Source organism: Macaca mulatta, chromosome 4, assembly GCF_049350105.2.
Source record: "Macaca mulatta isolate MMU2019108-1 chromosome 4, T2T-MMU8v2.0, whole genome shotgun sequence".
NCBI classification, from domain to species: Eukaryota; Metazoa; Chordata; class Mammalia; order Primates; family Cercopithecidae; genus Macaca; species Macaca mulatta.
The window spans coordinates 63729957-63752784 of NC_133409.1; the positions used below are offsets into that span (position 1 = coordinate 63729957).

The 22828-nt window shown below is 36.9% G+C and overlaps 1 pseudogene; it reads right to left on the reverse strand.

Moving 5' to 3' along the window:
• Positions 1-18930: 18930 nt before the first annotated feature.
• Positions 18931-21346, reverse strand: LOC114675812 (zinc finger protein 131-like; annotated as a pseudogene).
• Positions 21347-22828: the final 1482 nt, after the last annotated feature.

Sequence of the window (22828 nt, forward strand, 5' to 3'; positions counted from 1 at the left end):
ACATCTGATTGGGGTGCCTGAAAGTGAGGGGGAAAATGGAACCAAGTTGGAAAACACTCTTCAGGATATCATCCAGGAGAACTTCCCCAACCTAGTGGGGCAGGCCAACATTCAAATTCAGGAAATACAGAGAATGCCACAAAGATACTCCTCGAGAAGAGCAACTCCAAGACACATAATTGCCAGATTCACCAAAGTTGAAATGAAGGAAAAAATCTTAAGGGCAGCCAGAGGGAAAGGTCGGGTTACCCACAAAGGGAAGCCCATCAGACTAACAACAGATCTCTCGGCAGAAACTCTCCAAGCCAGAAGAGAGTGGTGGCCAATATTCAACGTTCTTAAAGAAAAGAATTTTAAACCCAGAATTTCATATCCAGCCAAACTAAGTTTCATAAGTGAAGGAGAAATAAAATCCTTTACAGATAAGCAAATGCTTAGAGATTTTGTCACCACTAGGCCTTCCTTACAAGAGACCCTGAAGGAAGCACTAAACATGGAAAGGAACAACCGGTACCAGCCATTGCAAAACCATGCCAAAATGTAAAGACCATTTAGGCTAGGAAGAAACTGCATCAACTAACGAGCAAAATAACCAGTTAATATCATAATGGCAGGATCAAGTTCACACATAACAATATTAAACTTAAATGTAAATGGACTAAATGCTCCAATTAAAAGACACAGACTGGCAAACTGGATAAAGAGTCAAGACCCATCAGTCTGTTGTATTCAGGAGACCCATCTCACATGCAGAGACATACATAGGCTCAAAATGAAAGGATGGAGGAAGATTTACCAAGCAAATGGAGACCAAAAAAAAAGCAAGGATTGCAATACTAGTCTCTGATAAAACAGACTTTAAACGATCAAAGATCAAAAGAGACAAAGAAGGCCATTATGGAATGGTAAAGGGATCAATTCAACAGGAAGAGTTAACTGTCCTAAATATATATGCACCCAATACAGGAGCACCCAGATTCATAAAGCAAGTCCTTAGAGACTTACAAAGAGACTTAGACTCCCATACAATAATAATGGGAGACTTCAACACTCCACTGTCAACATTATACAGATCAAAGAGACCGAAAGTTAACAAGGATATCCAGGAATTGAACTCATCTCTGCAGCAAGCAGACCTAATAGACATCTATAGAACTCTCCACCCCAAATCAAAAGAATATACATTCTTCTCAGCACCACATCGCACTTACTCCAAAATTGACCACATAATTGGAAGTAAAGAACTCCTCAGCAAATGTACAAGAACAGAAATTATAACAAACTGTCTCTCAGACCACAGTGCAATCAAACTAGAACTCAGGACTAAGAAACCCAATCAAAACCGCTCAACTACATGGAAACTGAACAACCTGCTCCTGAATGACTACTAGGTACATAATGAAATGAAGGCAGAAATAAAGATGTTCTTTGAAACCAATGAGAACAAAGATACAACATACCAGAATCTCTGGGACACATTTAAAGCAGTGTGTAGAGGGAAATTTATAGCACTAAATGCCCACAAGAGAAAGCAGGAAAGATCTAAAATTGACACTCTAACATTGCAATTAAAAGAACTAGAGAAGCAAGAACAAACACATTTGAAAGCTAGCAGAAGGCAAGAAATAACTAAGATCAGAGCAGAACTGAAGGAGATAGAGACACAAAAAACCCTCCAAAAAATCAATGAATCCAGGAGTTGGTTTTTTGAAAAGATCAACAAAATGGACAGACCACTAGCAAGACTAATAAAGAAGAAGAGAGAGAAGAATCAAATTGACGCAACAAAAAAAGATAAAGGGGATATCACCACCGACCCCACAGAAATACAAACTACCATCAGAGAATACTACAAACACCTCTACGCAAATAAACTGGAACATCTAGAAGAAATGGATAATTTCCTGGACACTTACACTCTTCCAAGACTAAACCAGGAAGAAGTTGAATCCCTGAATAGACCAATAGTAGGCTCTGAAATTGAGGCAATAATTAATAGCCTACCAACGAAAAAAAGTCCAGGACCAGATGGATTCACAGCTGAATTCTACCAGAGGTACAAGGAGGAGCTGGTACCATTCCTTCTGAAACTATTCCAATCAATAGAAAAAGAGGGAATCCTCCCTAACTCATTTTATGAGGCCAACATCATCCTGATACCAAAGCCTGGCAGAGACACAATAAAAAAAAGAGAATTTTAGACCAATATCCCATATGAACATCGATGCAAAAATCCTCAATAAAATACTGGCAAACCGGATTCAGCAACACATCAAAAAGCTTATCCACCATGATCAAGTGGGCTTCATCCCTGGGATGCAAGGCTGGTTCAACATACGCAAATCAATAAACATAATCCAGCATATAAACAAAACCAAAGACAAGAACCACATGATTATCTCAATAGATGCAGAAAAGGCTTTTGACAAAATTCAACAGCCCTTCATGCTAAAAATGCTCAATAAATTCGGTATTGATGGAATGTACCTCAAAATAATAAGAGCGATTTATGACAAACCCACAGCCAATATCATACTGAATGGGCAAAAACTTGAAAAATTCCCTTTGAAAACTGGCACAAGACAGGGATGCCCTCTCTCACCACTCCTATTCAACATAGTGTTGGTAGTTCTGGCTAGGGCAATCAGGCAAGAGAAAGAAATCAAGGGTATTCAGTTAGGAAAAGAAGAAGTCAAACTGTCCCTGTTTGCAGATGACATGATTGTATATTTAGAAAACCCCATTGTCTCAGCCCAAAATCTCCTTAAGCTGATAAGCAACTTCAGCAAAGTCTCAGGATACGAAATTAATATGCAAAAATCACAAACATTCTTATACACCAGTAACAGACAAACAGAGAGCCAAATCAGGAATGAACTTCCATTCACAATTGCTTCAAAGAGAATAAAATACCTAGGAATCCAACTTACAAGGAATGTAAAGGACCTCTTCAAGGAGAACTACAAACCACTGCTCAGTGAAATAAAAGAGAACACAGACAAATGGAAGAACGTACCATGCTCATGGATAGGAAGAATCAATATCGTGAAAATGGCCATACTGCCCAAGGTAATTTATAGATTCAATGCCATCCCCATCAAGCTACCAACGAGTTTCTTCACAGAATTGGAAAAAACTGCTTTAAAGTTCATATGGAACCAAAAAAGAGCCCGCATCTCCAAGACAATCCTAAGTCAAAAGAATAAAGCTGGAGGCATCACGCTACCTGACTTCAAACAATACTACAAGGCTACAGTAACCAAAACAGCATGGTACTGGTACCAAAACAGAGATACAGACCAATGGAACAGAACAGAGTCCTCAGAAATAATACCACACATCTACAGCCATCTGATCTTTGACAAACCTGAGAGAAACAAGAAATGGGGAAAGGATTCCCTATTTAAGAAATGGTGCTGGGAAAATTGGCTAGCCATAAGTAGAATGCTGAAACTGGATCCTCTCCTTACTCCTTATATGAAAATTAATTCAAGATGGATTAGAGACTTAAATGTTAGACCTAATACCATAAAAATCCTAGAGGAAAACCTAGGTAGTACCATACAGGACATAGGCATGGGCAAAGACTTCATGTCTAAAACATCAAAAGCAATGACAACAAAAGCCAACGTTGACAAATGGGATCTCATTAAACTAAAGAGCTTCTGCACAGCAAAAGGTGAACAGGCAACCTATAGAATGAGAGAAAATTTTTGCAATCTACTCATCTGACAAAGGGCTAATATCCAGAACCTACAAAGAACTCAAACAAATTTACAAGAAAAAAACAAACAACCCGATCAAAAAGTGGGCAAAGGATATGAACAGACACTTCTCAAAAGAAGACATTCATACAGCCAACAGACACATGAAAAAATGCTCATCATCACTGGCCATCAGAGAAATGCAAATCAAAAACACAATGAGATACCATCTCACACCAGTTAGAATGGCGATCATTCAAAAGTCAGGAAACAACAGGTGCTGGAGAGGATGTGGAGAAATAGGAACACTTTTACACTGTTGATGGGATTGTAAATTAGTTCAACCATTATGGAAAACAGTATGGGGATTCCTCAAGGATCTTGAACTAGATGTACCATATGACCCAGCCATCCCATTACTGGGTATATACCCAAAGGATTATAAACCATGCTGCTATAAAGACACATGCACACGTATGTTTATTGCGGCACTATTCACAATAGCAAAGACTTGGAATCAACCCAAATGTCCATCAGTGACAGACTGGATTAAGAAAATGTGGCACATATACACCATGGAATACTATGCAGCCATAAAAAAGGATGAGTTTGTGTCCTTTGTAGGGACATGGATGCAGCTGGAAACCATCATTCTCAGCAAACTATCACAAGAACACAGAACCAAACACCGCATGTTCTCACACATAGGTGGGAACTGAACAATGAGATCACTTGGACTCAGGAAGGGGAACATCATACAACAGGGCCTATCATGCAGTGGTGGGAGCGGGGAGGGACTGCATTGGGAGTTATACCTGATGTAAATGACGAGTTGATGGGTGCTGACGAGTTGATGGTTGCAGCACACCAACATGGCACAAGTATACATATGTAACAAACCTGCACGTTATGCACATGTACCCTAGAACTCAAAGTATAATAATAATATAAATAAATAAATAAATAAATAAATAAATAAATAAAAAAGATAAACAGCAAAAAAAAAAAAAAAACCATATGATCATTTCAACTGATGCTGGCAAAGCATCTGATAAAATTCACTATTGCTTCACAATAAAAACAATCAACAAACTGGGTATGGAAGGAATATACCTCAATATAATAAAATTCATATATAACAGGCCCACAGCTGGTATTATAATGAATGAGGAGAAACTGAAAACCTTTCCTTTAAGATCTGGAACACAACAAGGATGCCCACTGTCACCACTGTAATTTAACATAGTACTGGAAGTCCTATCCAGAGCAATCAAAAAAGAGAAAGATATAAAAGGCATCCAAATTGAAAGGAAGAAGTCAAATTATCCTTGTTTACTGATGATGTAAACTTATATTTGGAAAAACCTAAAGACTCCACAAGAAAACTACTAGAACAGATAAACAAGTAAAGTTGTAGGATACAAAATCAGCACACAAAATTCAGTAGCAATTCTATATGCCAACAATGAAAAATGTGAGAAAGAAATCCAAAAATGTAATCCCATTTGCAATAGCCACACATAAAATTAAATATCTTGGAATTAACCAAAGAAGTGAATGATCTCTATTATAAAAACTAGAAAACACTGATGAAGGAAGTTGAAGAGGACACCAAAAAAATGGAAAAATATTGTATGTTCATAGGTTGGAAGAATCAATGTTGTTAAAATGTCCATGCTATCCAAAGCAATCTACAGATTCAATGCAGTCTCTATCAAAATATCAATGACATTCTTCAAATAGAGAAGAAAATTCTAAAATGTATATGGAACCACAGAAAGACCCAGAATAATCAAAGCTATCCTAAGCAAAAGGAATAAAACTGGAGGAATCACATTACGTGACTTCAAATTATACTACAGAACTATAGTAAACAAAACAACATGGTACTGGCATAAAAACAGACACATAAGCCAATGGAACAGAATACAGAGCCCAGAATCAAATCCACACACCTACAGTGAACTCATTTTTGAAAAAGGTGTCAAGAATATACAGTAAGGGAAAAGGCAGTCTCTTCAATAATTCGTGCTGGGAAAACTGGATATCCATATGCAAGAACACGAAACTAGACTGCTATCTCTCATCATATACAAAAATCAAACCAAAATGAATTAAAGGCTTAAACCTAAGACCTCAAACTATGAAACTACTACAAGAAAACTTTGGGGCAAATCTCCAGGACATTGTTCTGGACAAAGATTTCTTGAGCAATACCTCACAAGCACAGGCCAAAGTAAATATAGACGAATGGGATTACATAAAGTTAAAAAGCTTCTGCACAAAAAGAATGCAATTAACAAAGTGAAGAGACAACCCATAGAATGGGAGAAAATATTTGCAGTATTTCTCTGACAACGGATAATCATCAGAACATATAAGGAGCTCAAATAACTCTACGGGGGAAAAAAATAAAAAAGAAAACTAATAATCCATTCAAAAAAAGGCATAAGATTTGAATAGATATTTCTCAAAGGAAGACATACAAATAACAAATACGCATATGAAAAGGTGTCCAACATCACTGATCATCAGAGAAATGAAAATCAAAACTATAATGAGATATCATCTCAACCCAGTTAAAGTGGCTTGTATCCAAAAGACAGGCAATAATATAATATAATATAATAATAAATACTTATAGTAATATAGTAACTATAATACAAATATATATTATTATTATAACAATATAATTATACATATTATAAATAATAAACATGAAGAAAAGGGAACCATTGTATGCTGTTGGTAGGAATGTAAGTTATTAAAATTCTATGGAGAACAGTTTGGAGGTTTCTCAAAACCCTAAAAATTGAGCTACTCTGTGTTCCATCTCACTGCTGAATATATATGCAAAAGAAAGAAAATTGGTATATCAGAGATATCTGTCCTCCTATGTTTGCTGCAACACTATTTACAACTAAGATTTGGAAGCAACTTAAGTGTCCATCAACAGATGAATGGATAAAGAAAATGTGGTACCTATGTGTATATATACCACATATACACATAGGTACCACATTTGGCACATATGATGCTAATATTCAGCCATAAAAAGAATGATATCCAGTCACTTGCAACAACAAATGGATTGAACAGGAGATCATTATGTTAAGTGAAATAAGTCAACCACAGGAAGACAAACATAATATGTTCTCACATATTTGTGGGATCTAAAAATCAAACCAATTGAACTCGTGGACATAGAGAGTAGGAGGATGGATACCAGAGGCTAGGAAGGATAGTAGAGGGTTGAGGTGGGAGATGGAGATGGTAAATGGCTATAAAAATATAGAAAGAATGAATAAGACTTACTATTTGACAGCACAATTGGATGACTATAGTCAATAGTAACTTAATTTTACATTTTAAAATTAAAAGTGTAATTGAATTGTTTATAACTGAAAGGATGAATGCTTGAGGGGATGATGTGCTTATTCCACATTGTGTGCCAGCATCAAAACCTCTGGTTTACCTTGTAAATACATACACATATTATGTACCCATAAAAACTTTTTAAAAACCAAAATCTTTGGCCTCAAGTTGCTCATAATAATCATATAAGATGTTTTAAATTTTACATCTCTGGTATATGCTCTCCTTTTTGTTCATAATATTGAGCATCCGAGACTGCTTTATTATTGACTGATCTTTATTATTATTGAGTATTTACTGATTATTATTGACTAGAAACTAAGCTATTTCATTATACTACTCAGCTCAGCTTCATTTTCATTATTCCTTTATTTTCTATTATATTAATCTATGCTCTGTCTTTGTTGTCACTATCTTTTCTCCTTTTTGGATTTATTCAATTATTCTTTTTCTAACTTCTTAAGATGGATTATGTTTCTCTTCTAACATAAGCATCTGCAATTATAAATTTCCCTTTAAGAAGCCTTTTCATATCATCCCATATGTTTTACATGTAATATTTTTATAGTTGTTATAAGTACTTATGGTTTTCATTATGATTTCTATTTTCACCATAAATTATTTGAAATTGTGTATGCTTTCTTAATTTTATTTTTTACTTTTAACTTCATTGCATAAATATCAGATAATGTAGTCTGTATAATAATAACTTTATATAAGTTACTAAGATCTGCTTTTGGCTTGATTTGTGGTCAGTTTCTATATATGTTCTACTCTGTTCTCTAAATCGGGAGGTGCTGTGTTTTAAAATATTTTTTAAAAGCTTGCTATCTATGCCATTAACATTTTTGTCTTTACTGATTTTTGACCACTGGTTCTATCCATAATGAGAAACTATGTTTATCAATAGTGGAGAGAAGTAGATTGATGTCTCCCAGTAGTAAAGATCTGTCCTCTTCTTTCTGTACCATTATCCATTTTTGCCAATTTTTTTATTTTAGTAAAATATATATAAAATAAAATTAGCCATTTTAACTCTATATATATATATATATATATATATATATATATATAACATATATGTATATGATTCAAGGGTATTAATTGCATTCACAATGTTGTGCAACTATCAACACTACCTCTTTACAAAACTTTTTTATCACCCCAAACAGAAACTCTATGACCATTAGCAACAACTACGTATTCCCCTTTGTCCCAGTCCCCATAACCTTTTATCTACTTTCTCTGTCCCAGTTCCCATAACCATGTATCTACTTTATGTCTGACAAATTTGCCTATTCTAGTATTTCATATAAGTGGAATCATACATATATGTCCTTTTGTGATAGACTTATTTCACTTAGCACAATGTTTTCAAGTTTCATCCATGTTGTAGCATGTTTCAGAACTTTATTACTTTTTATGGTTCTATATGCCACATTTTGTTACCCTTTCATAGTTGATAGACACCTGGTTTGTTTTCATCTTTTGGTTATTGTCAACAATGTTGCAATGAATACTGGTATATAAATATCTGTTTGAGTCCCTGTTTTCAATTCTTCTATGTACCTACCTAGGAGTGGATTTGATGAGTCATATGACAATCCCATGTTTAGCGTTTTGAAGGACCACCAACTATTTTCCATGGAGGCTGCACCATTTACATTGTACAGCCATATACAAGGATTTCAATTTCTCCACATCCTTGCCAACACTTTTTATTTTCTTTTTTAAAGAAAATTATAGCCATGCCAGTCGTTGCAAAGTGGCATCTCATTATACTTTTGATTTTCAATTTGCTAATGGTTAGTATTGTTGAGCATCTTTTCGTGTGACTATGAGTCATTCATATATCTTCTTTCAAGAAATATACCATTAAATACTTTGCCAGTTTTTAATTGGGTTGTCTGTCTCTTTGTTTTTCAGTAGTGTATTCGTTCACACTGCTACAAATAACTACCTGAGACTGAGTAATTTATTTTTAAAAAAAGAGGTTTAATTGACTCACAGTTCTACAAGCTGTACGGGAAACATGGCTGAGGAGGCCTTAGAAAACTCAGTCATGGTGGAAGGGGAAGCAGGCACATCTTACGTGGCCAGAGCAGGAGGAAGAGAGAGAAGAGAGAGGTGTTACACACTTTTAAACAACCAGATCTTGTGAGAATTCATGATCATGAGAACAGCAAGGGGAAAATCTGCCTCATGATCCAATCACCTCCCACCAGGCCGCCGTTCCGACATTGCATTGAGGATTACAACTGGACATGAGATTTGGGTAGGTACACAAACCCAAACCATAACAAGCTATAAGAGATCTTTTTATATCCTGATTATTAATCCCCTATTAGAAATATGATTTGCAAATATTTTCTCTCATTCTGCAGGTTATCTTTTCAATTTCTTCATAATGTCCTGTAATGTACAAAAGTATTTGATTTGTACAATCAAGTCCAATTTATATTTTTCCTTACTATACTGGAGGCTACCTAGAGACACACACATATCAAAATGATATACCTTTTGACTAAAAGAACCTTTTCAATTGTATCTGATAATATTTGATAGCTTGTTAGCATTTGCTCATTTTTATGATTTCCTACTATTTCTTTAAATATCTCTTTTACAACTATTTTATATTCTTTTTTTAAATTTTATTATTATACTTTGAGTTCTAGGGTACATGTGCATAACGTGCAGGTTTGTTACATATGTATACTTGTGCCATGTTGGTGTGCTGCAACCATCAACTCATCAGCAGCCATCAACTCGTCATTTACATCAGGTATAACTCCCAGTGTAATCCCTCCCCCTTCCCCCCTTCCCATGATAGGCCCCGGTGTGTGATGTTCCCCTTCCCAAGTCCAAGTGATCTCCTTGTTCAGTTCCCACCTATGAGTGAGAACATGCGGTGTTTGGTTTTGTGTTCTTGTGATAGTTTGCTAAGAATGATGGTTTCCAGCTGCATCCATGTCCCTACAAAGGACACAAACTCATCATTTTTTATGGCTGCATAGTATTCCATGGTGTATATGTGCCACATTTTCTTAATCCAGTCTGTCACTGATGGACATTTGGGTTGATTCAGTGGATAATTCTAATCTTTAGTCTTTGGGGGTTTAAATGTATTAGCAATTATTTCTGGTAACTCTTATTCATGGAGGCTTATTTCCTTGTTTATTTGGTGATCTTTAATAATAAGCTCATAACTGGATATTTTTATGTGTAAAATCTTTGAGTGTAAACTGGGGTTGCATGGGCCAAAGAAAATTTGCATTTGCATCTTTTGAAAGTTAAGAGCATTTGTATGCTGGGAACAGTCTAGCCCCTTAAAGTTGTGTGGACTAATGAAGAATTTTCTGTATCAGCATTTCCACTTTTAACTGTCACAGGATTTAATCTCCCAATGGATGGTAGCACTAGAAAAAACAATTGCCCTCAGGGCGATCTTGAGGCTTTCTGTGATTGCTTTTTGTTCACTAATCTTTTATATCCTTTGGATAATGGAGATGCATGCCCTCAAAATTTCCTTTACTTTTTACTTTTAAACCAAAAATAAACTAAAAGGCACATTTGATTCAAAATAAAAGCTGATTTTTCATTTGTTTGTTTGTTTTTTAAACTGGAGAATTTTCAGAAAATTTCTTCTGTCATACTGCCACAAGGGGAGGTCCAAAATGATCAGTTTATAAATATCACACTATTTCAAGGATAAAATAGATTGTTGCTTCAGGGAAAGCATTACTGGTAGCTGCCTTTGATGAGCTTATTAAAAGCTAGGGATGATAATTTAGTAGCCTAGTTGTTACAGTTAACCATAAGGGGCCACCTCAATAATGGATCATCCGGCCCCAGTCAGGTCTTCAGACAACTGCAGCCCAGGCCAACACCTGACTACAATCTCAGGAGAGACCCTTACCCAGAACCACTCAGCCAAGTCGCTTTCAAATTCATGATATGCTGAAACTGTGAGATATAAGTACTTGTTGTTATTTTAAGCCACTAAGTTTTGTGATAACTTATTACACAGAAATGATAACTAATATATACTATCATTATTAAAATATTAAGATCCAATATTTTTCTAACAGAAAATGTGTATATAGTCCCTAGATTGAAATCAGTCTGATGCTCTAGTTTCTTTATGGATAATTTAATGAGACCATAAACAACCTATTTGAATGAATACATAAATAAGGACCAAATCATGGTCATTCACTAAGTTGATCACACAGATGCTTACAAGAAAATCTTATGCCTGACTCAATAGAAAAATCTACACTACGTGTGAAAAAAGGCATGATAAGAAACTAACGAACATGTCTCTTATTCTCTTTCTCTCAAGGGAACTATAAACATCCAAATAACAGAGTTCTTCTGTTTTTTTGTGTGCACATTTACATTTTCTCCTGAAAAATAAAAGCAGTGCAGAATTTGCAAATGATAATTTCATATTCACTGTGATTTCAGTAGCACTATTAGTTGTGGTAGTGATAATAAATATTATCGTTAGTTAACAGAATGCCACTCAGCAATTTTTTCCAGCTTTAACACTAAGGCTTAAAAGAAATTATGTTGAAAAAATGTAATAGTTTGCAATGAAGTAAAAAATGTCTTCTACATGGTGAATATAATGGTCGTTGTTAATGCTTGGAATATATGATGATTTTTTAAACGGAGCTCTTTTTGCTTGATCTACTTTTTTTACAGCATGTAGGTGACAATAAAGGCTGTTAAAAGGTGGTATGTTTGATCACAGTCTATGGGTACCAATGAAGAGCCTCTATTTATTTAAATAAAAGTAATTGCTGCTAATGTAAAATGAAAAAGATACTCTATGTAATCTTTGCTAGGACAAACTGAGGACCTCTGGACCATTAGTAAGCATAATGCATGAAAACCTCACAGGCACTTGGAGAGAAGCCTTTGTTCAGAAAAAAATGGCAATATTCAGCTACTTAAAGCAGAAATTTACTGAAACTAGGTGATAGAAAATACAATGAGAACCCATTTTGCTTTATGAATCTCTTTGTTTTAGATCAGCATTAACAACTAGTCAACTTTTGGCTCTCTGTTTGTCACTCAGCCATAATCTTTGTTTCACTGCATTGATTATTTATGTCTTAAATTATAGCTATTCTTTTTGTGTGTGTGTGCTGTGGCTTAAAGAACAGCTTCAAGGGTAAACATGAAAGGAAATTTCTGAATGGAGCACTTGGCTGTGCATGCAGCTCCAAAGAACTAAAACTGTTTGTTGTCTTGAAACATACCTTAGGATAAATTATTCTCTCAGCTAACAGGCTTCATCAATTTATTTTCTATATATTGGTACAGTATTGACACAATGAGAAAAGCAAACAGGAAAATGTAATCTCATCAAAGTTTCCTTCTTGCTTTTTTTATTTTTATAAAATCAAAACAGTGTCTTTTAGCATGGAATGGTATTTATTATTTAAACCTGCTTCCTAAATTTAAAAGTAGCTTAGACAAGTATTCAACTAAATCTACCCGATGTTTGCTATAGCACATAAGCCGAGTGTCTAGCTTGTTTGAATTCCTCCAGCATCATTCAGCTTTCAACAAGCACAGGTAGCTCACTTAATCATTAGTCATCATAAATGGAAGAGTTTCTATACCTCTCTGGAACAAAGATACTAGGTTGGTTTTCTCCCTGCTTAAAACAATGCTTGAAACTTACTCAAAGTTTTTTAGCCTCCTATATTTGAAGTTAGACTTCAAGGAGGTAAATCATCAATCCGCCATGTCCCTGAAGACTAAAATATAAATGATGGTATTATTTCATTTATTATTTCATGTATTCTCTTACTTAAAAGTAATGACTAGAACAACCTCATACTGTTGAGGAAGTGAATCATCTAGAGATAAAATTTGTTGCTATGCTTCAGGGTGACTTTGAATCAGAACTCAAGAGAAGAGAAAGCAATTTCATATTGGTCAAGAACAAGCCGTGATATTAAACAAGGATGCCCAAGCACATAATTCCACACAACAGTCTTGAAAATGCTAGCTTCTTAATTACTTCTTTTTTTTGTACCGAATTTATCTGTCATGCCATTTCAGCTAACACCGTGATCAAATCTTTCATCTCTTGTTTGTTGCCAAGGTATCTCACACATTCAATAATGACCTCTGCTCACTGGAGGCTTGCCTCATGAACCCTAGTTCTACCTGGGTTTCTAAAAGTCTGTCTGAGATGGAGAAGAAGCATTAAGAAGTTAATACATCTAGCAAATACATCTGTCTAATGAGCAGGCTATCCCTTACAACCCCATGCAAAAATTTTAAAAGATATAAATCTATCTTGTTAAATGACAGAATTCAGCTTTTAGATGAATAGGCTGGTTCTTTCAGAAACCATCAGAGTACCATGTCCCTGATCAGAAACAGCTGAAAATTTTATTTTAGTAATTCTGAATAGTAAATAGATTTTCTGCTGTTTGTCTGTAATGATTTACGATGGAGACAACTGTGTTTAGGTAGCAAGTTTTCAGTCCTGTGACACATTTAGTTAAGATTAGGTTTCAGGACCCCTAAGTATACTGATCCCTGTCAAACAAAGCCTTAGAAGGTATGCTCATGATTTTCTATTTTTTTTTTTCAAACAGAGCACCCCAAATATTTTATGAGCTTTAGTCCCCATGAAACCTAGATCTGCCTGTGCACTTATTTGATGGACTAGGTATTCTGGAGAATTTTTTGAAAATCCATGTTCACCCTCAAAAAGACAACAATCCTGTTGAAGAAATAACATGTATACATACCAAAGGATCATCTTGGTGTGAAAGGTATGGTGTTTGGGGTCAAAGATATAATATCCAAATCCCAGCTCTGCCATCTGCATTCTGTATGTAATTATAGGACAAATACATTAACTGTTGGATCCCTTTAAATCATGCAAAAACAAACATCATACTTAAATTACTGGTTTGTTCAGAGGATTAATAAAAAGAAATCTGTGAAAACCAAATGCCTTGCATTTACCATATCCACTTAAATATTATTTGATTCATCATATCTCAGGTTTTATGAGACCTTAAATGAGATCTAATTCAACATTCAATATTTGGATCTTCTCTGTAATTTTCCCAAGTCATGGTTGCCTACATTCTACTTGGCTATATCCAGTGATAATGACTAAGGCAGTCCATTTCATGTAATTAATTACTTAAATATATGGCATAAGAGTTCCTGGTTTTTATTTTTATTGTTTTTGTTTTATTTTGGTATTCAGGTATAGGTGTCTGACTAATGACATATATGTCACACTAATATATATAATGACATATAATGACACACTAACACTGAGGAGTGAGGTATTGGCTAGAAATTCCCTTTTGGCTCTCTCTCACATACTAAGATACTATCACAAAACCAACGACGCAGTGGGTTCTCCAGCACACATTATAGCCTAAGAATGGAAAGTTGCCTGAGCTCCAATCTTGGGCAGGTATATAAAATTGCAGTAGAAAAATGTATAAAGCCTGAGAAGGAATGGTGAGAGTGAAGAGAGGCAACAAGGTGAGAGTAGTGTCATGGAAAATCAAAGAGAAGTTTCAAAAGAGGATATTTTTAGTGGCATCAAAGGCCACTGAGATATTATTCTAAAACACATTCTAACTAAAAACCAGATTCAGTCTCCATGAGATCATTAGTGAAGTGGTGGGAATTGAGAGGGAGTGAGTTTTGAAGCCAGAGCATGAAGACAAAAAGCAGAAGCTCTTGGCCTTTACTGGCAGGGGGTGGGATAGGATAGCATTCAGGCAGCACTTCAGAGAGAGAAGTGAATGAACTACAAACTACAGGGAAGGAAGCAAACAGGGTTGAAAATACTTACAGAAGATTAAATGTCACATGAAGTGAGGTGTTGGTTCTGGAGCAGAGGATAAGTGATGAAATTCAGAGCATGAAAGCCTGGGTTAACCTTAAGGCAAAAAAGGGATGTTCTGCTCTTGCAATGAGAGAAATTGTTGGGATAAAATATGTATTAATCTGTTTCCATCATGTTGATAAAGACATACCAAAGACCGGGTAATTTATAATGATAAAGAGGTTTAATGGATTCACAGTTCCACATGACTGGGGAAGTCTCACAATCATGATGCAAGGTGAAAGGCATATCTTATATGGTGACAGACAAAAGAGAATGAGAACCAAGTAAAAGGGGTTTCCCCTTATAAAACCATCAGAGGTTGTGAGACTTATTCATTACCATGAGAGCAGTATGGGGGAAACTGCCCCCATGATTCAGTTATCTCCCACCAGGTCCCTCCCACCACATGTGGAATTATGGAAGCTAAAATTCAAGGAGAAATTTGGGTGAGGATACAGCCAAACCAAAGCCAAGAAATTTCATGCTGTTTGTCATGGGTTGGTTGAGAGTTTCTAGGCATCTACTAGTATGTAGACCAGGGCACCAACTGCTGCCAATACTTAGAATTACAAATAGAACCTTCCTGAGGGGTTGCCCCAAAAGGTAAAACTAAAGCTGCCAGCTGTAGCAGGCTACAGATGAAGGTCACCCCAGAAGGACTCTTCTCAGGTACTTGAGGTGGGAGGTGCTAATGATACTCACCTCTAAACATTATCTTTTTATTTTTAACTCAATGTTATCATGCATATTTAAGGGCTACAACATAATAAATAACATACATTTATATAGTAAAATCTTTACTAGAGTAGACCATATTAACATGCTCTTCTTTTCAAATAGTTAACTATTTTTCCTCCCCTATGACAAGAGCAGCTATAATCTACTCATTTAGCAAATATCCCTAATACAATACATTGTTATTAACCAGAGTCATCATGTTTTACATTAATCTCCGGACTTGTTCATCCTACATAGCTTCTACTTTGTATCATTTGACCTACTTCTCCCTTTTTTTTCCCCAAACCCCCAAATGTGGTTTAATGTTCTATCTTTATATATGTGACTCTATTTTGTAAGATTGTACATATAAGTAAAATCATGCAGTACTTTTCTCCGTGTGTCTGGTTTATTCTTCTAGGTTCATCCATGTTCTGGCAAATGAAAGAATCATCTCCTTTTTAAGGTTGAATAATATTCTATTATACTATTATACATTACATATGCATAAGAGTTTATTTTTTAACTTTTATTTTAAATTCAGGGGTACATGTACAGGATGCACAAATTTGTTATATAGGTAAACATGTGTCATGGGGTTGGTTTTACAGATTATTTCGTCACCCTGTTATTAAGCCTAGTATCCATTAGTTGTTTTTTATCCTCTCCCTCCTCTCACCCTACACCCCCAATAGCCCCAGTGTTTGTTGCTACCCTCTGTATGTCCATGTGTTTTCATCATTTAGCTCCCACTTATAAGTGAGAAAATGTGGTACTTGATTTTCTGTTTCTGCATTAGTTTGCTAAGGATAATGGCCTCCAGCTGCATCCATGCCCACCAAAGGATATGACCTCATGCTTTATTATGACTGCATAGTATTCCATGGGGTATATGTACCACATTTTTTTAATCTAGTCTAACCTTGATGGGCATTTAGGTTGATTCCATGTCTTTGCTATTGTGAATATTGCTACAATGAACATATGTGTGCATGTGTCTTTACAACACATGGATCATATGTTCCTTTGTGTACATACCCAGTAATGGGATTACTGAGTAGAATGATATTCCTGTCTTTAGGTCTTTGAGGAATTGCCACACTGTCATCCACAATGGTTGAACTAACTTGCACTCTCACAACAGCGTATCAGCATTCTTTTTCTCTGCAACCTCGCCAGCATCTGTTATTTTTTCACTTTTTAATAGTTGCCATTCTGACTGGTGTGAGATGGTATCAACCAGTAGTTTTGATTTGCATTTCTCTAATGATCAGTGATGTTGAGCTTTTTTTAACATGCTTCTTGGCCGCATGTATGTCTTCTTTTGAAAAGTGTCTGTTCATGTTCTTTTAATCTTGTAAATTTATTTAAGTTCCTTATAGATGTTAGATACTAGACTTTTTTCAGTTGCATAGTTTGCAAAAAATTTCTCCTATTCTGTAGGTTTTATACTCTGTTGATAGTTTTTTGTCAATTTTTGCTTTCATTGCAATTGCTTTTGGCTTCTTCATCATAAAATCTTTGGACATGTGTATGTCCTAAATGGCATTGCCTAGATTGTCTTCCAGGGTTTTCATAGTTTTAGGTTTTATGCATAAGTCTTTAATCCATCTTGAGTTAATTTTTGTGTATGTTTTAAGGAAGGGGTCCAGTTTTACTTTTCTGCTTATGACTAGCCAGTTATCACACAACCATTTATTGAGTACGGAATTATTTCCCCATTGCTTGTTCTCTAAAGGTTTGTTAAATATCAGATAGTTGTAGGTCTGTGGTCTTATTTCGGGGTTCTCTATTCTGTTCCATTGCTCTAGGTGTCTGTTATGTACCAGTACCATGCTATTTGGTTACTGTAGCAGCACGGTGTAGTTTGAAGATAGGTAGTATGATGTCTCCAGCTTTGTTCTTTTTGCTTAGGATTGCCTTGGATATTCAAGCTCTTTTTAGGTTCCATATAAATTTAAAATTTTTTTTTCTACCTCTGTGAAGAATGTCAATAGCAGTTTAATAAGAACAGCATTGCAGATATAAATTGCTTTGGGCAGTATGGCCCTTTTAACAATTAAAATTCTTCCTACCCATGAGTATGGAATGTTTTCCCATTTGTTTGGTCATCTCTAATTTCTCTCTGTGTGTGTGTGTGTGTGTGTGTGAGAGAGAGAGAGAGAGAGAAAGAGAGAGATACTTTATTTTCCAAGTAATACTGATTCAAAATATTTACACATTTATTATTAAGTCCACAATTAAGCACTCTTATTTGTATGGCTTTAAAAGTTATAGCACAAGATCTTTACATTAAGGATTGGTGGAAAAGATTCCATTTTAAAAATCCTGATAATTACATACATGTTTTTCCCTGTACTTTATTTTAAATACATTAATTTTTAAATGATGCTCATCTTTTTTTCATTTGGTAGTAAAATACTAGTGCAACTTTTCATCAAAATAAAGTTTGCCACAGAGGTAAATAAATTTTCCCAATTGAAATTGGCACTGCAGCTGCCTCTAAATAAAATTTCTTGTCATAACTTAAGTGAAAAAGAACTCGTGGTTGTCATTATAAGCAAAAATATAAAGTATTATAGCATTGGCTACATTCCTCCTTACAACACAAACTTTGAAAAACTGGAGATGTTTTACAGAAGTTTAGCTGGTTTTGAAATGGCACATGGGTGTGGATTTTTTTTCTTCACATTCTCAAAATTTTATCACCACTCCTCTCTGTGTTGCAGAGATGGCATCTGTGACTACTGGGATAGACAAGAAAGTTTGTTCAAGCTAAAGAAAGTCAAAATTTAACTGCACAGTAACAATGCAATGTTCATCATGCAGACTTGTGTTTCCTATATATTCAATTTACTAGCATGCGTTAGAATACATAAACTTGTATTCTAATGATTTAAATTTTATTTTACAAAATGAAAGAAATTTGAAGAAAACATGACCTGGTAAATAGAAAAGGGAAAATTTTTACTGCAATGAAAATAGATACAGTCATATGAAGCTATGTAATAAGAATATAATCCACCTAGAAATGTACTTCTCAAAACTCCGCTTAATTTATGGAACAGATCCCTAGTCTGTTGCATTGGGCCTGGGGAGGGGAATTAATTTGTTTCAAAAAAAAAATTCAGCGCAACAACAAATAGCTTAACTTTGGTCCACTTATCTGTTAGCTTAAGGACAGTCATACTGCCCATAATACATTCAAAAACCCAAGTACATTTAAAAATATATTCATGTGTAATTTCACTCTAAAACCGGCATAGCTGTTCTGTCCTCATTCTCTGCCTTTTCAGCTTCAGGATCCACCGTTGGCTTGCTCTCTAATCCTCAGCATCTTCGTGATCTTCCCTGGCAGCCTGAACAGCGTCTAGTTGGCTAGGTTCTCTCTCCTCTTGGGTCATAGATTTCTGGGGTCACATGGTCCAAGTCTGCTTCTAGAAGTTCAGTTTGTACTTCCACTGGCATCTGATTTATCCATTCAACATGAAGCTTCTCTACATGTACTTCAGTACCTTCTTCAGTCTGAATTCGACCTACTTCTAGATAACTTATTTGGACCTGCTCTGGAAGCACACTCAGGTATGAACAAAGTACCTGGCTGTCCTGGAGCACATCTGGATGGATGTGTTCTACAGTCACTTGTGCTGAATCCACCTGGACCTGAAGCAATGGTAGCACACACACCTTCCCAATTTGTTCTATAATAGTCATTGATGTCACAGGTTCACTTTGCATGTAAGTTTCTACTGAAAGAACTTCTTCCATTACTAGATACTCTGAAATATTGTATCACTGAGGTACCTCATTAATTTATTTCCTTGCATTAACCGCAAGTCACATAAAGAACAATGGTTGGGTTTACATCCAATTTGTATTATGAAGTGATCTTTGAACTGGGCCCAGCTGTTAAACACACTGTTACAGACGTGGCATTCACAGAGCTTCTTTCTTCCTTTTTGCCCCTACTCCAGTTTGGCATGCAGTGAGGTGACATTTGAGGGTGCTATTTCTAGCAAATATTTCATGATAATTTGGACACTCAAAAGGTTGTTCACCTGTATATTTTTCTAAGATGTTCTTTAAGATTTCCAAAACAGTCAAACTGCTTCTCACAGTACTGACATACATACACTTTTTTCCCAGTTCTTTGCTTCTTAGTGACTCCACCTTCTTCAAGGTGGTAACAGTTTAGGTGCTGTTTCCATGTGCATACCTTTCATTGCATATTTCACACTTGAAACTCTTAGATGAGTGTGATTTCATGTATTCCTTCAAATGATAAAACAATTTAAATGAACCATTACATTTCTCACAATGGAACAAGTCCTTCACATGTGACAACTGAAGTTCCACAGTTTCAATACTTTCTACCTGTATGCTTACGGGGTCAGATGCATGGCCATCTTCTTTAATCTGCCCTTTTCTGTCACTTTGGTGATACTTGCTGGTAATATCTGCCAACAGTGCTAGAGCAGAATCTTTAGAGGAACTTGTGTTCTGTATGTACTTTATGGATGCTTGGCAGAATCCACTTCCTCTAATGTTTTGATACCTTCATCTTCCATTTCAATTGTGCCTTCAGCAATCTCTACCTCAATTTCAATAGGTTCTGATTCTGCAGATGGCAATGATTCTGTGATAACATTTGAAGTTGCTGCGATCTTCCTTTTTTTTGGCCACCTTTTTCCCTATGGGATTTTCCTCTAATGGAGTTGAGTTTTCTTTGTTCCTGACTTCAAGGGCTTTCATAATGAAGCAGGAAATTTTGCCTGACCCCTTCATGGGTGGGAACTGGTGTGCAGGTGCTGGGGCTAGCCGGCCACTTCGGCACCAGCTGGGGCAAACTCTACTCATTGGAACCTGTTGCACTCAACCTGCCACGGGAGGGAGCATGCAGGTGAGCGAGTGCAGGAGACAGGGCAAGTGCTTTTGGGTGCTGGCAGGAGCAAAACTCCATGTGGGTCCTGTGGACTGCATCCCTGGCTGGACCCTCCATCCCCGGCTGGATTCCTCTCTAAAGCAAAGCCATGAAGCCATCCCTCTGAAGTCAAGCTGCTTCTCTCTGATGTCAAACCAGTCTCTGGCATCCACCTGCTTCTTCTCTTCTCTGCTCTCAGCTAGTGGAGCCTGGGGTTTTTATACACACAGGATGGGGGTGGGGCAGGGCATGGTTGACTTTGGAAAAGACAACATTCGAGTGGGAAAACAGGAAGGCATGCTCTCACGTTGGAATGCTGTCACAGGCTTGAGTGTGGGACCCTTGTCAGGGACCTGCCCTCCTTTACCCAGAATTCCCCTGCCTCCTGTCCCTAGCGATAACTTCTAGCATTTGTAGAACTCTGCTGCTTTCCATACATCATTGACTTCTTCTCCTGTATCAATTATTTTGCTGTATATGTGAACTGAATTAAATTACAAAAGGTCATTTTACCAACACCTTCTGTCCCACCAAAGGTTTCTGAGTAAATTGAAAGAATTTATAGAACTTACTGCAAGCAGTCAAAAGAGACTTGTGATCCTTAAAATGGTGTCTATTGACAATCAGGATAATGTCAGTAAACCAGTCCTGATCTTGCTTTTTATTCAGTCAGTCAGTCGAGGATCATCTTATGATTTCAGGAAACTTTTGAAGGCATTTCATCCTCTCTTCAACCTCCATGGCCATCAGGTTGCCCTAGTCCATGGTCTGTCCTCCTTCTGAGGCAGTAAATTTTCCCTGACATTTTTGCAGACAGGAACTAGAGTGTGGGTCCTGGGGCTAGCTGGCCTCTTTGGGACCGGCTAGGACTAACTTCACTCACTCAAACCTGTTGTGCTCAACCCCTTAGAGGAGGAAGCATGCAGGTGAGCTGGTGCAGGAGCTGGGATGAGTGCTTTTGGGTGCTGGCAGGAGCAAAATTCTGTGCAGCCCCAACAGTACCATCTAGGGTGGCGTACCTGCCACCCCCAAAGCCCCTGAGGGCATATGTTACGGTGCTCTTTTAGCTTTGCCATTCACGGTATAACACCTCAGTGGGGCCTTTGCCTTTTCACATAAGATGGTTGCTCTCCACCAGCAAGGGCAGAGGGTCATTGTGACAGCTATCATCCACACCCGTGGCACCTGAGCTCTTGTTTGGCATCCAGGAAAAATCAGGTCATCTGAGCAAATTGAAGAAAGGTGAATACAGAGGATTTTTCTTCCTGATAAAAGTGGCTCTCAGTGGGAAGGGGATGTGAAAAGCGAATGGAGTGAGAAGATGATTTTCCAGAGAGGACTGGACTCCTCTCCAAAGCAATGCTGTCAAATCATCCCTCTGAAGTCAAGCCGCTTCTCTCTGAGGTCAAACCGTAGTCTCCGATGTCCAGCAGATTCTCCTCTTCTCCACTCTGGCTGGGGGATTTTATGGGCACAGGTTTGAGGGCAGGGCAGGTCATGGGTGGTTTTGGAAAAGGCAACATTTGATCCCAAAAACAGGAATGCATGTTCTCAATTTGGGGTGGTGTTTCAGGCTTGAGGGTGGGACTCTTACCAAGGACCCATCCTTTTCTACCCAGTATTTCTCTGCCTCCTGTCCCTATCACTTCCTCTCCTCAAAGCCTCTCATTCCATGCTTTCCCTTCTCAGGACATAATGTACCCCACAACATTCCCTACCCCTCCATTTCCCTACAAGAACCAGGGTTCTCCCTCTTCTCTGGCGTTTCTGGTGCATGTGTGCTCAGTTGGACACCTGGGTGGCCACAGTACCACTAATTTCTTTGAGCAGTGGTTTGTAGCTCTTCTTGTAGAGATCTTTCACTTCACTTGTTAGCTGTAATTGTGACGTGATTTGTTTGTGATTTGGCTGTCAGCTTAACGGTTGATGGTGTGCAGGAAAGTTAGCAATTTTTGCACATTGATTGTGTATCCTGAGGCTTTGCTATACTTGCTTACCAACTTAAGAAGCTTTTGGGCTGAGATGATGGAATTTTGTAGATATAGGATCATGTCATCTGCAAACAGAGATAGTTTGACTTCCTCTCTTTCTGTTTGAATGCCTTTATTTCTTTCTCTTGATTGATTGCTCTGGCCAGAAATTCCAATACAATGTTGAATGGGGGTGGTGAGAAAGGGCATCCTTGCCTTGTGCCTGTTTTCAAGGGGAGTGCTTACAGCTTTT